Below are 12,145 nucleotides of genomic sequence, written 5' to 3'. Positions count from 1 at the left end.
TGTGGACCCCCAACTTTCCCAGGCGCCACACACACACATACATACATACAGGCCACGCCCACAGCCTCTAGCGGCCACGCCCCCTCCATCCTGAAGCCTCTCACGCCAGGTACGTAGTGTCACGGGTGTCAGTCCTCCCTCCACCCGCGTCCCTCCCTCCATGTGACACCCGCGTTATACATAGACGCACGCTCCACCCTATCACCGGTCCCGCTCCTCACCTCCCTCTTAACTCCCCCGGACATGTCTTCCCAACATGTTCCCGCGAGAGGGGAGAAATCTCGCGAGAGCAGAAGGCACAGATCACAGACTCCACCCCATTATGCTAATAAATTCAGGCAGCAGTTAGGCTCCGCCTACATAGTGGACGGGAACCCCTTACAAGGACAGCCAATCAGTTTCTTTTCCGAGACAGCAAAGGGAAGGCTACTGAGGCTAAGTGGGCGGAACCAGACACACCCACAGCAACAAGACCGCCGACTCCTCCCCCTACCGCTCTGCAGTGTAGCCTACACAGCAACAGCTAACCATGTAGGCGGGGCCAACGCTTACACATAGCAACAATCTGAAGCTGACTCCTCCCCCCGTTATGGCCGTGCACTGATATAATCACGGCGGCCACATGAAGTGGGTGGAGCCAAGCACGCACACAGCAACAGTCTCATAGCAAAATAGGGGGTGTGTCTTGTAGACTCGGTCGCTTCCGGAGATAAGGCTGAGCTTATCCCCAGTCCGGGAGGCTAGAGCCATGCTTCCAGCACCAGGTGGGCGGGGCCAGGAGGCTTCACCTACTCACAGCGGTGAAGCAGACAGGGAGGGAGGGGGCAAGTGGGGCAGACAGGGAGGGAGGGGGCAAGTGGGGCAGACAGGGAGGGAGGGGGCAAGTGGGGCAGACAGGGAGGGAGGGGGCAAGTGGGGCAGACAGGGAGGGAGGGGGCAAGTGGGGCAGACAGGGAGGGAGGGGGCAAGTGGGGCAGACAGGGAGGGAGGGGGCAAGTGGGGAGGGAGGGGGCAAGTGGGGAGGGAGGGGGCAAGTGGGGAGGGAGGGAGGGGGCAAGTGGGGAGGGAGGGAGGGGGCAAGTGGGGAGGGAGGGAGGGGGCAAGTGGGGCAGGGAGGGAGGGGGCAAGTGGGGCAGACAGGGAGGGAGGGGGCAAGTGGGGAGGGAGGGGGCAAGTGGGGAGGGAGGGAGGGGGCAAGTGGGGAGGGAGGGAGGGGGCAAGTGGGGAGGGAGGGAGGGGGCAAGTGGGGCAGACAGGGAGGGAGGGGGCAAGTGGGGCAGACAGGGAGGGAGGGGGCAAGTGGGGCAGACAGGGAGGGAGGGGGCAAGTGGGGCAGACAGGGAGGGAGGGGGCAAGTGGGGCAGGGAGGGAGGGGGGCAGGTGGAGCAGGGAGGGAGGGAGGGGGGCAGGTGGAGCAGGGAGGGAGGGAGGGGGGCAGGTGGAGCAGGGAGGGAGGGAGGGGGGCAGGTGGAGCAGGGAGGGAGGGAGGGGGGCAGGTGGAGCAGGGAGGGAGGGGGGCAGGTGGAGCAGGGAGGGAGGGGGGCAGGTGGAGCAGGGAGGGAGGGGGGCAGGTGGAGCAGGGAGGGAGGGGGGCAGGTGGAGCAGGGAGGGAGGGAGGGGGGCAGGTGGAGCAGGGAGGGAGGGAGGCAGGTGGAGCAGGGAGGGAGGGAGGCAGGTGAAGCAGGGAGGGAGGGAGGCAGGTGGAGCAGGGAGGGAGGGAGGCAGGTGGAGCAGGGAGGGAGGGAGGCAGGTGGAGCAGGGAGGGAGGGAGGCAGGTGGAGCAGGGAGGGAGGGAGGCAGGTGGAGCAGGGAGGGAGGCAGGTGGAGCAGGGAGGGAGGGGGCAGGGCGCGGCTGGAGCAGGCAGGCTGGGAGGGCGCGGCTGGAGCAGGCAGGCTGGGAGGGCGCGGCTGGAGCAGGCAGGCTGGGAGGGCGCGGCTGGAGCAGGCAGGCTGGGAGGGCGCGGCTGGAGCAGGCAGGCTGGGAGGGCGCGGCTGGAGCAGGCAGGCTGGGAGGGCGCGGCTGGAGCAGGCAGGCTGGGAGGGCGCGGCTGGAGCAGGCAGGCTGGGAGGGCGCGGCTGGAGCAGGCAGGCTGGGAGGGCGCGGCTGGAGCAGGCAGGCTGGGAGGGCGCGGCTGGAGCAGGCAGGCTGGGAGGGCGCGGCTGGAGCAGGCAGGCTGGGAGGGCGCGGCTGGAGCAGGCAGGCTGGGAGGGCGCGGCTGGAGCAGGCAGGCTGGGAGGGCGCGGCTGGAGCAGGCAGGCTGGGAGGGCGCGGCTGGAGCAGGCAGGCTGGGAGGGCGCGGCTGGAGCAGGCAGGCTGGGAGGGCGCAGGTGAGACAGGCAGCCAGGCATTTCACAGGTGGAGTAGACAGCCAGGTAGTAGACAGGGGAGTGTTTTTTGTTTTTAATGGGACGCATCTTCTCACCACGGGAGTTGACAACTCTAAGGCCCCTTTCACACGGGCGAGTATTCCGCGCGGATGCGATGCGTGAGGTGAGCGCATTGCACCTGCACTGAATACCGACCCATTTATTTCTATAGGGCTGTTCACATGAGCAGTGATTTTCACGCATCACTTGTGCGTTGCGTGAAAATCGCAGCATGCTCTATATTCAGCGTTTTTCACGCAACGCAGGCCCCATAGAAGTGAATGGGGCTGCGTGAAAATCGCAAGCATCCGCAAGCAACTGCGGATGCGGTGCGATTTTCACGCACGGTTGCTAGGAGACGATCGGGATGGAGACCCGATCATTATTATTTTCCCTTATAACATGGTTATAAGGGAAAATAATAGCATTCTGAATACAGAATGCATAGTAAAACAGCGCTGGAGGGGTTAAAATAAATAATTTAACTCACCTTAGTCCACTTGATCGCGATGCCCGGCATCTCCTTCTGTCTCCTTTGTTGAATAGGACCTGTGGTAAGCATTAATTACAGGAACAGGACCTTTGATGACTCCGGTCATCACATGGTCCGTCACATGATCTTTTACCATAGTGATGGATCATGTGATGACCGGAGTGACGTCATCAAAGGTCCTGTTCCTGTAATTAATGCTTACCACAGGTCCTATTCAACAAAGGAGACAGAAGGAGATGCTGGGCTGCGCGATCAAGTGGACTAAGGTGAGTTAAATTATTTTTTTTATTTTTTTTAACCCCTCCAGCGCTGTTTTACTATGCATTCTGTATTCAGAATGCTATTATTTTCCCTTATAACCATGTTATAATGGAAAATAATACAATCTACAGAACACCGATCCCAAGCCCGAACTTCTGTGAAGAAGTTCGGGTACCAAACATGCGCGATTTTTCTCACGCGCGTGCAAAACGCATTACAATGTTTTGCACTCGCGCGGAAAAATCGTGGGTGTTCCCGCAATGCACCCGCACATTTTCCCGCAACGCCCGTGTGAACCCAGCCTAAGGGCTAGAGTCACAAATGCATCTAAAAACATATCATTTTCTGTCTACAGCTCGCAAAAGGCATGTGTTACTATGGTAACAGAGTACCCCGTGTAGTCTGATCCTGCAGTCCCACTCCCTTCCATCCAGAATAAAAAGTAAACTCAACCTCATAATACATGCACTGTATACACTGGAGCATTAGATAAATTATACTGCACTGTATACACTGGAACACTATCATTATACTGCACTGTATACACTGGAACATTATCATTATACTGCACTGTATACACGAGAATTATATCATTATACTGCACTGTATCATACTGCACTGAATACACTGGAACACTATCATTATACGGCACTGTGTACATTGGAGAACTGTATCATTATACTGCACTGTATACACTGGAGCACTATACCATTATACGGCACTGTATACACTGGAACACTCATTATGCTGCACAGTACACACTAGAACACTATATTATACTGCACTGTACACACTGGAGCACTATATCATTATACTGCACTGTATACACTGGAGTACTATATCATTATAATGCACTGTATACACTGAAGCACTATACCATTATACGGCAATGTATACACTGGAACCCTCATTATACTGCACTGTATACACTGGAGCACTATATTATACAGCACTGTACACACTGGAGCACTATATCATTATACTGCACTGTATACACTGGAGTACTATATCATTATAATGCACTGTATACACTGGAGCACTATACTATTATACAGCACTGTACACACTGGAGCCCTATATCATTACACTGCACTGTATGCACTGGAGCATTATATCATTATACAGCACTGTAAACACTGGAGCACTATACCATTATACAGCACTGTACACACTGGGGCACTATATCATACTGCACTGTATACACTGGGGCACTCATACTGCACTATACACACTGGAACATTACATTATACTGCACTGTATACACTGGATAATTATATCATACTGCACTGTATACATTGGAGCACTATCATTATACTGCACTGTATACACTGGAGCACTATATCATTATACTGCACTGTATACACTGGAGCACTATATCATTATACTGTACTGTATACACTGGAGCACTATTATACTGCACTGTATACACTGGAGCACTATATCATTATACAGCACTGTACACACTGGAGCACTATATCATACTGCAATGTATACACTAAAACACTATATCATATACTATGTATACACTGGAGCATTATATCATACTACATTGTATACACTGGATCACTATATCATTATACTGCACTGTATACACTGGAGCACTATATCATATACTGCGCTGTATTCACTGGAACACTATATCATATACTGCACTGTATTCACTGGAACACTATCATTATACTGCACTGTATACACTCGAACACTATTATTATACTGCACTGTATATACTGGAGTACTATATCATTATACTGCACTGTATACACTGGAGCACTATATAATTATACTGCACTGTATACACTGGAGCACTATATCATTATACAGCACTGTAAACACTGGAGCACTATACCATTATACAGCACTGTACACACTGGAGCACGATATCATTATACTACACTGTACACACTGGAGCACGATATCATTATACTACACTGTATACACTGGAGCACTATATCATTATACTGCACTGTATACACTATCATTATACTGCACTGTATACACTGGATCATTATACTGCACTGTATACACTGGATCATTATACTGCACTGTACACACTGGATCATTATACCATTATACTGCACTGTAAACACTGGAACACTATATCATATACTGCACTGTTTACACTGGATCATTATACTGAACTGTATACACTGGATCATTATACTGCACTGTATACACTGAAGCATTATACCATTATACTGCACTGTACACACTGGGGCACTATCTCATACTGCACTGTATACACTGGAACACTGTCATCCTGCACTGTACACACTGGAACATTATACTGCACTGTATACACTGGAGAATTATATCATACTGTACTGTATACATTGGAGCACGGTATCATTATACTGCACTGTATACACTGGAGCACTATATAATTATACTACACTGTATACACTGGAGCACTATATCATACTGCACTGTATACACTGGAGCATTATACCATTATACTGCACTGTACACACTGGAGCACGATACTATTATACAGCACTGTACACACTGGAGCACTATATCATACTGCACTGTACACACTGGAACACTATATTATACTGCACTATATACACTGGAGCACTATATCATTATACTGCACACACTGTAACACTATATCATACTGCACTGTACACACTGGAACACTGCCATTATACAGCACTGTATACACTGAAGCACTATATTATACTGCAGTGTATACACTGGAACACTATATACTGAACTGTATACACTGGAACACTATATCATTATACTGCACTGTACACACTAGAACACTATATTATACTGCACTGTATACACTGAAGCACTACACCATTATACTGCACTGTATACACTGAAGCAATATATTATACTGCACTGTATACACTGGAACACTATACTGCACTGTATACACTGGAACACTATCATTATACAGCACTGTACACACTGGAGCACTATATACACTGGAGCACTATATCATTATACAGCACTGTACACACTGGAGCACTATATCATACTGCACTGTATACACAAACACTATATAATATACTATGTATACACTGGAGCATTATATCATACTACATTGTATACACTGGAACACTATCATTATACTGCACTGTATACACTGGAGCACTATATCATTATACAGCGCTGTACACACTGGAGCACTATATCATACTGCACTGTATACACTGGAGCACTATATCATTATACAACACTGTACACACTGGAGCACTATCATTATACAGCACTGTACACACTGGATCACTATCATTATACTGCACTGTATACACTGGAACACTCATACTGCACTGTATACACTGGAGCATTATATCATTATACAGCACTGTAAACACTGGAGCACTATACCATTATACAGCACTGTACACACTGGAGCACTATATCATACTGCACTGTACACACTGGAACACTATACCATTATACGGCACTGTATAAACTGGAACCCTCATACTGCACTGTATACACTGGAACACTTTATCATTATACAGCACTGTATACACTGAAGCACTATATTATACTGCACTGTATACACTGGAACACTATATCATTATACAGCACTGTACACACTGGAGCACTATATCATACTGCACTGTATACACAAACACTATATCATATACTATGTATACACTGAAGTATTATATCATACTACATTGTATACACTGGAACACTATCATTATACTGCACTGTATACACTGGAGCACTATATCATTATACAGCACTGCACACACTGGAGCACTATATCATTATACAGCACTGCACACACTGGAGCACTATATCATTATACAGCACTGTACACACTGGATCACTATCATTATACTGCACTGTATACACTGGAGCACTATATCATATACTGCACTGTATTCACTGGAACACTATCATTATACTGCACTGTATTCACTGGAACACTATTATTATACTGCACTGTATACACTAGAGTACTATATCATTGTACTGCACTGTATACACTAGAGTACTATATCATTATACTGCACTGTATACACTGGAGCACTATATCATAATGCACTGTATACACTGGAGCACTATACCATTATACAGCACTGTACACACTGGAGCACTATATCATTATACTGCACTGTATACACTGGAGAACGATATCATACTACACTGTATACACAAGAGCATTATATCATTATACTACACTGTATACACTGGAGCACTATATCATTATACAGCACTGTACACACTGGAGCACTATATCATTATACTGCACTGTATACACTGGAGCATTATATCATTATACTGCACTGTATACACTGAAGCACTATACAGCACTGTAAACACTGGAACACTATACCATTATACAGCACTGTACACACTGGAGCATTATATCATACAGCGCTGTACACACTGGAGCACTATATCATTATACTGCACTGTATACACTGGATCATTATACTGCACTGTACACACTGGATCATTATACCATTATACTGCACTGTACACACTGGAGCATTATATTATACTGCACTGAATACACTGGAGCACTATATCATACAGCGCTGTACACACTGGAGCACTATCATTATACTGCACTGTATACACTGGATCATTATACTGCACTGTACACACTGGAACACTATCATATACTGCACTGTATACACTGGAACACTATCATTATACTGCACTGTATACACTGAAGCATTATACTGCACGGTACACACTGGGGCACTATATCATACTGCACTGTATACACTGTCATACTGCACTGTACACTGGAGAATTATATCATACTGCACTGTATACACTGGAGCATTATATCATTATACAGCACTGTATACACTGGAGCATTATATTATACTGCACAGTACACATTGGAACATTATATTATACTGCACTGTACACACTGGAGCATTATATTATCCTGCACTGTACACACTGGAGCATTATATTATACTGCACTGTATACACTGGAGCACTATATCATTATACAGCACTGTACAAACTGGAGTACTATAGCATTATACTGCACTGTATACACTGGATCATTATACCATTATACTGCACTGTACACACTGGAGCATTATATTATACTGCACTGTATACACTGGAGCACTATATTATTATACAGCACTGTACAAACTGGAGCACTATATCATTATACTGCACTGTATACAATGGATCATTATACGGCACTGTATACACTGGGGCACTATCTCATACTGCACTGTATACACTGGAACACTCATTATACTGCACTGTACACACTGGAACATTACATTATACTGCACTGGATAATTATCATTATACTGCACTGTATACACTGGAGCACTATATTATTATACAGCACAGTACACACTGGAGCACTATATCATACTGCACTGTATACACTGGAGCACTATATCATTATACAGCACTGTACACACTGGAGCACTATATCATACTGCAATGTATACACTAAAACACTATATCATATACTATGTATACACTGGAGCATTATATCATACTACATTGTATACACTGGATCACTATATCATTATACTGCACTGTATACACTGGAATACTATATCATATACTGCACTGTATTCACTGGAACACTATATCATATACTGCACTGTATTCACTGGAACACTATCATTACACTGCACTGTATACACTGGAACACTATCATTACACTGCACTGTATACACTGGAACACTATATCATTATACTGCACTGTATACACTGGAGCATTATATCATTATACAGCACTGTAAACACTGGATCATTATACTGCACTGTACACACTGGATCATTATACCATTATACTGCACTGTACACACTGGAGCACTATATCATATACTGCACTGTTTACACTGGAACACTATCATTATACTGCACTGTATACACTGAAGCATTATACCATTATACTGCACTGTACACACTGGGGCACTATCTCATACTGCACTGTATACACTGGAACACTGTCATCCTGCACTGTACACACTGGAACATTATACTGCACTATCATATACTATGTATACACTGGAGCATTATATCATACTACATTGTATACACTGGAACACTATCATTATACTGCACTGTATACACTGGAGCACTATCATTATAATGCACTGTATACACTGGAGCACTATATCATTATACAGCACTGTACACACTGGAGCACTATATCATACTGCACTGTATACACTGGAGCACTATATCATTATACAGCACTGTACACACTGGAGCACTATATCATACTGCACTGTATACACAAACACTATATCATATACTATGTATACACTGGAGCATTATATCATACTACATTGCATACACTGGATCACTATATCATTATACTGCACTGTATACACTGGAGCACTATATCATATACTGCGCTGTATTCACTGGAACACTATCATTATACTGCACTGTATACACTGGAACACTATTATTATACTGCACTGTATATACTGGAGTACTATATCATTATACTGCACTGTATACACTGGAGTACTATATAATTATACTGCACTGTATACACTGGAGCACTATATCATTATACAGCACTGTAAACACTGGAGCACTATACCATTATACAGCACTGTACACACTGGAGCACGATATCATTATACTACACTGTACACACTGGAGCACGATATCATTATACTACACTGTATACACTGGATCATTATACTGCACTGTATACACTGGATCATTATACTGCACTGTACACATTGGATCATTATACCATTATACTGCACTGTACACACTGGAACACTATATCATATACTGCACTGTTTACACTGGATCATTATACTGCACTGTATACACTGGATCATTATACTGTACTGTATACACTGAAGCATTATACCATTATACTGCACTGTACACACTGGGGCACTATCTCATACTACACTGTATACACTGGAACACTGTCATCCTGCACTGTACACACTGGAACATTATACTGCACTGTATACACTGGAGAATTATATCATACTGTACTGTATACATTGGAGCACGATATCATTATACTGCACTGTATACACTGGAGCACTATATAATTATACTACACTATACACTGGAGCACTATATCATTGTACTGCACTGTATACACTGGAGCATTATACCATTATACTGCACTGTACACACTGGAGCACTATATCATACTGCACTGTACACACTGGAACACTATATTATACTGCACTATATACACTGGAGCACTATATCATTATACTGCACACACTGGAACAGTATATCATACTGCACTGTACACACTGGAACACTGCCATTATACGGCACTGTATAAACTGGAACCCTCATACTGCACTGTATACACTGGAGCACTTTATCATTATACAGCACTGTATACACTGAAGCACTATATTATACTGCAGTGTATACACTGGAACACTATATACTGCACTGTATACACTGGAACACTATATCATTATACTGCACTGTACACACTAGAACACTATATTATACTGCACTGTATACACTGAAGCACTACACCATTATACTGCACTGTATACACTAAAGCAATATATTATACTGCACTGTATACACTGGAACACTATACTGCACTGTATACACTGGAACACTATCATTATACAGCACTATATACACTGGAGCACTATATCATTATACAGCACTGTATACACAAACACTATATAATATACTATGTATATGTATACACTGGAGCATTATATCATACTACATTGTATACACTGGAACACTATCATTATACTGCACTGTATACACTGGAGCACTATATCATTATACAGCACTGTACACACTGGAGCACTATATCATACTGCACTGTATACACTGGAGCACTATATCATTATACAACACTGTACACACTGGAGCCCTATCATTATACAGCACTGTATACACTGGAACACTATATCATATACTACACTGTATACATGGAACACTCATACTGTACTGTATACACTGGAGCATTATATCATTATACAGCACTGTACACACTGGAGCACTATATCATACTGCACTGTACACACTGGAACACTATATCCCTATACTGCACACACTGGAACACGATATCATACTGCACTGTACACACTGGAACACTATACCATTATACGGCACTGTATAAACTGGAACCCTCATACTGCACTGTATACACTGAAGCACTATATTATACTGCACTGTATATACTGGAGTACTATATCATTATACAGCACTGTACACACTGGAGCACTATATCATACTGCACTGTATACACAAACACTATATCATATACTATGTATACACTGGAGTATTATATCATACTACATTGTATACACTGGAACACTATCATTATACTGCACTGTATACACTGGAGCACTATATCATTATACAGCACTGCACACACTGGAGCACTATATCATTATAAAGCACTGTACACTGGATCACTATCATTATACTGCACTGTATACACTGGAACACTATATCATATACTGCACTGTATTCACTGGGACACTATCATTATACTGCACTGTATTCACTGGAACACTATTATACTGCACTGTATACACTGGAACACTATTATACTGCACTGTATACACTAGAGTACTATATCATTGTACTGCACTGTATACACTAGAGTACTATATCATTGTACTGCACTGTATACACTGGAGCACTATACCATTATACAGCACTGTACACACTGGAGCACTATATCATTATACTGCACTGTATACACTGGAGAACGATATCATACTACACTGTATACACAAGAGCATTATATCATTATACTACACTGTATACACTGGAGCACTATATCATTATAATGCACTGTATACACTGGAGCACTATACCATTATACAGCACTGTACACACTGGAGCACTATATCATTATACTGCACTGTATACACTGGAGCATTATATCATTATACTGCACTGTATACACTGAAGCACTATACAGCACTGTAAACACTGGAACACTATACCATTATACAGCACTGTACACACTGGAGCATTATATCATACAGCGCTGTACACACTGGAGCACTATATCATTATACTGCACTGTATACACTGGATCATTATACTGCACTGTACACACTGAAGCATTATACCATT

At 44.2% G+C, this 12,145-nt stretch overlaps 1 protein-coding gene across 2 annotated transcripts in view; it reads right to left on the bottom strand.

Annotated features, from left to right (window-relative positions):
* The window catches only part of ZZZ3 (zinc finger ZZ-type containing 3), a 40,044-nt gene that overhangs the window by 26,360 nt on the left and 1,539 nt on the right, over positions 1-12,145 (bottom strand). Inside the window, exon 1 of one of the 2 annotated variants that reach the window (XM_040406787.1) lies at positions 222-272. The exons of the other annotated variant lie outside the window; for it this stretch is intronic. The gene's annotated coding sequence lies outside the window, so the exon portion shown is untranslated. Of the gene's footprint in view, positions 1-221; positions 273-12,145 lie in introns of those variants that run through there. 2 annotated transcript variants of the gene reach the window in all.

Source organism: Bufo bufo, chromosome 9 (assembly GCF_905171765.1).
Source record: "Bufo bufo chromosome 9, aBufBuf1.1, whole genome shotgun sequence".
NCBI lineage: Eukaryota > Metazoa > Chordata > Amphibia > Anura > Bufonidae > Bufo > Bufo bufo.
The sequence above is the reverse complement of the archived record's forward strand: the minus strand, read 5'-3'. Positions and strand labels throughout refer to the sequence as shown.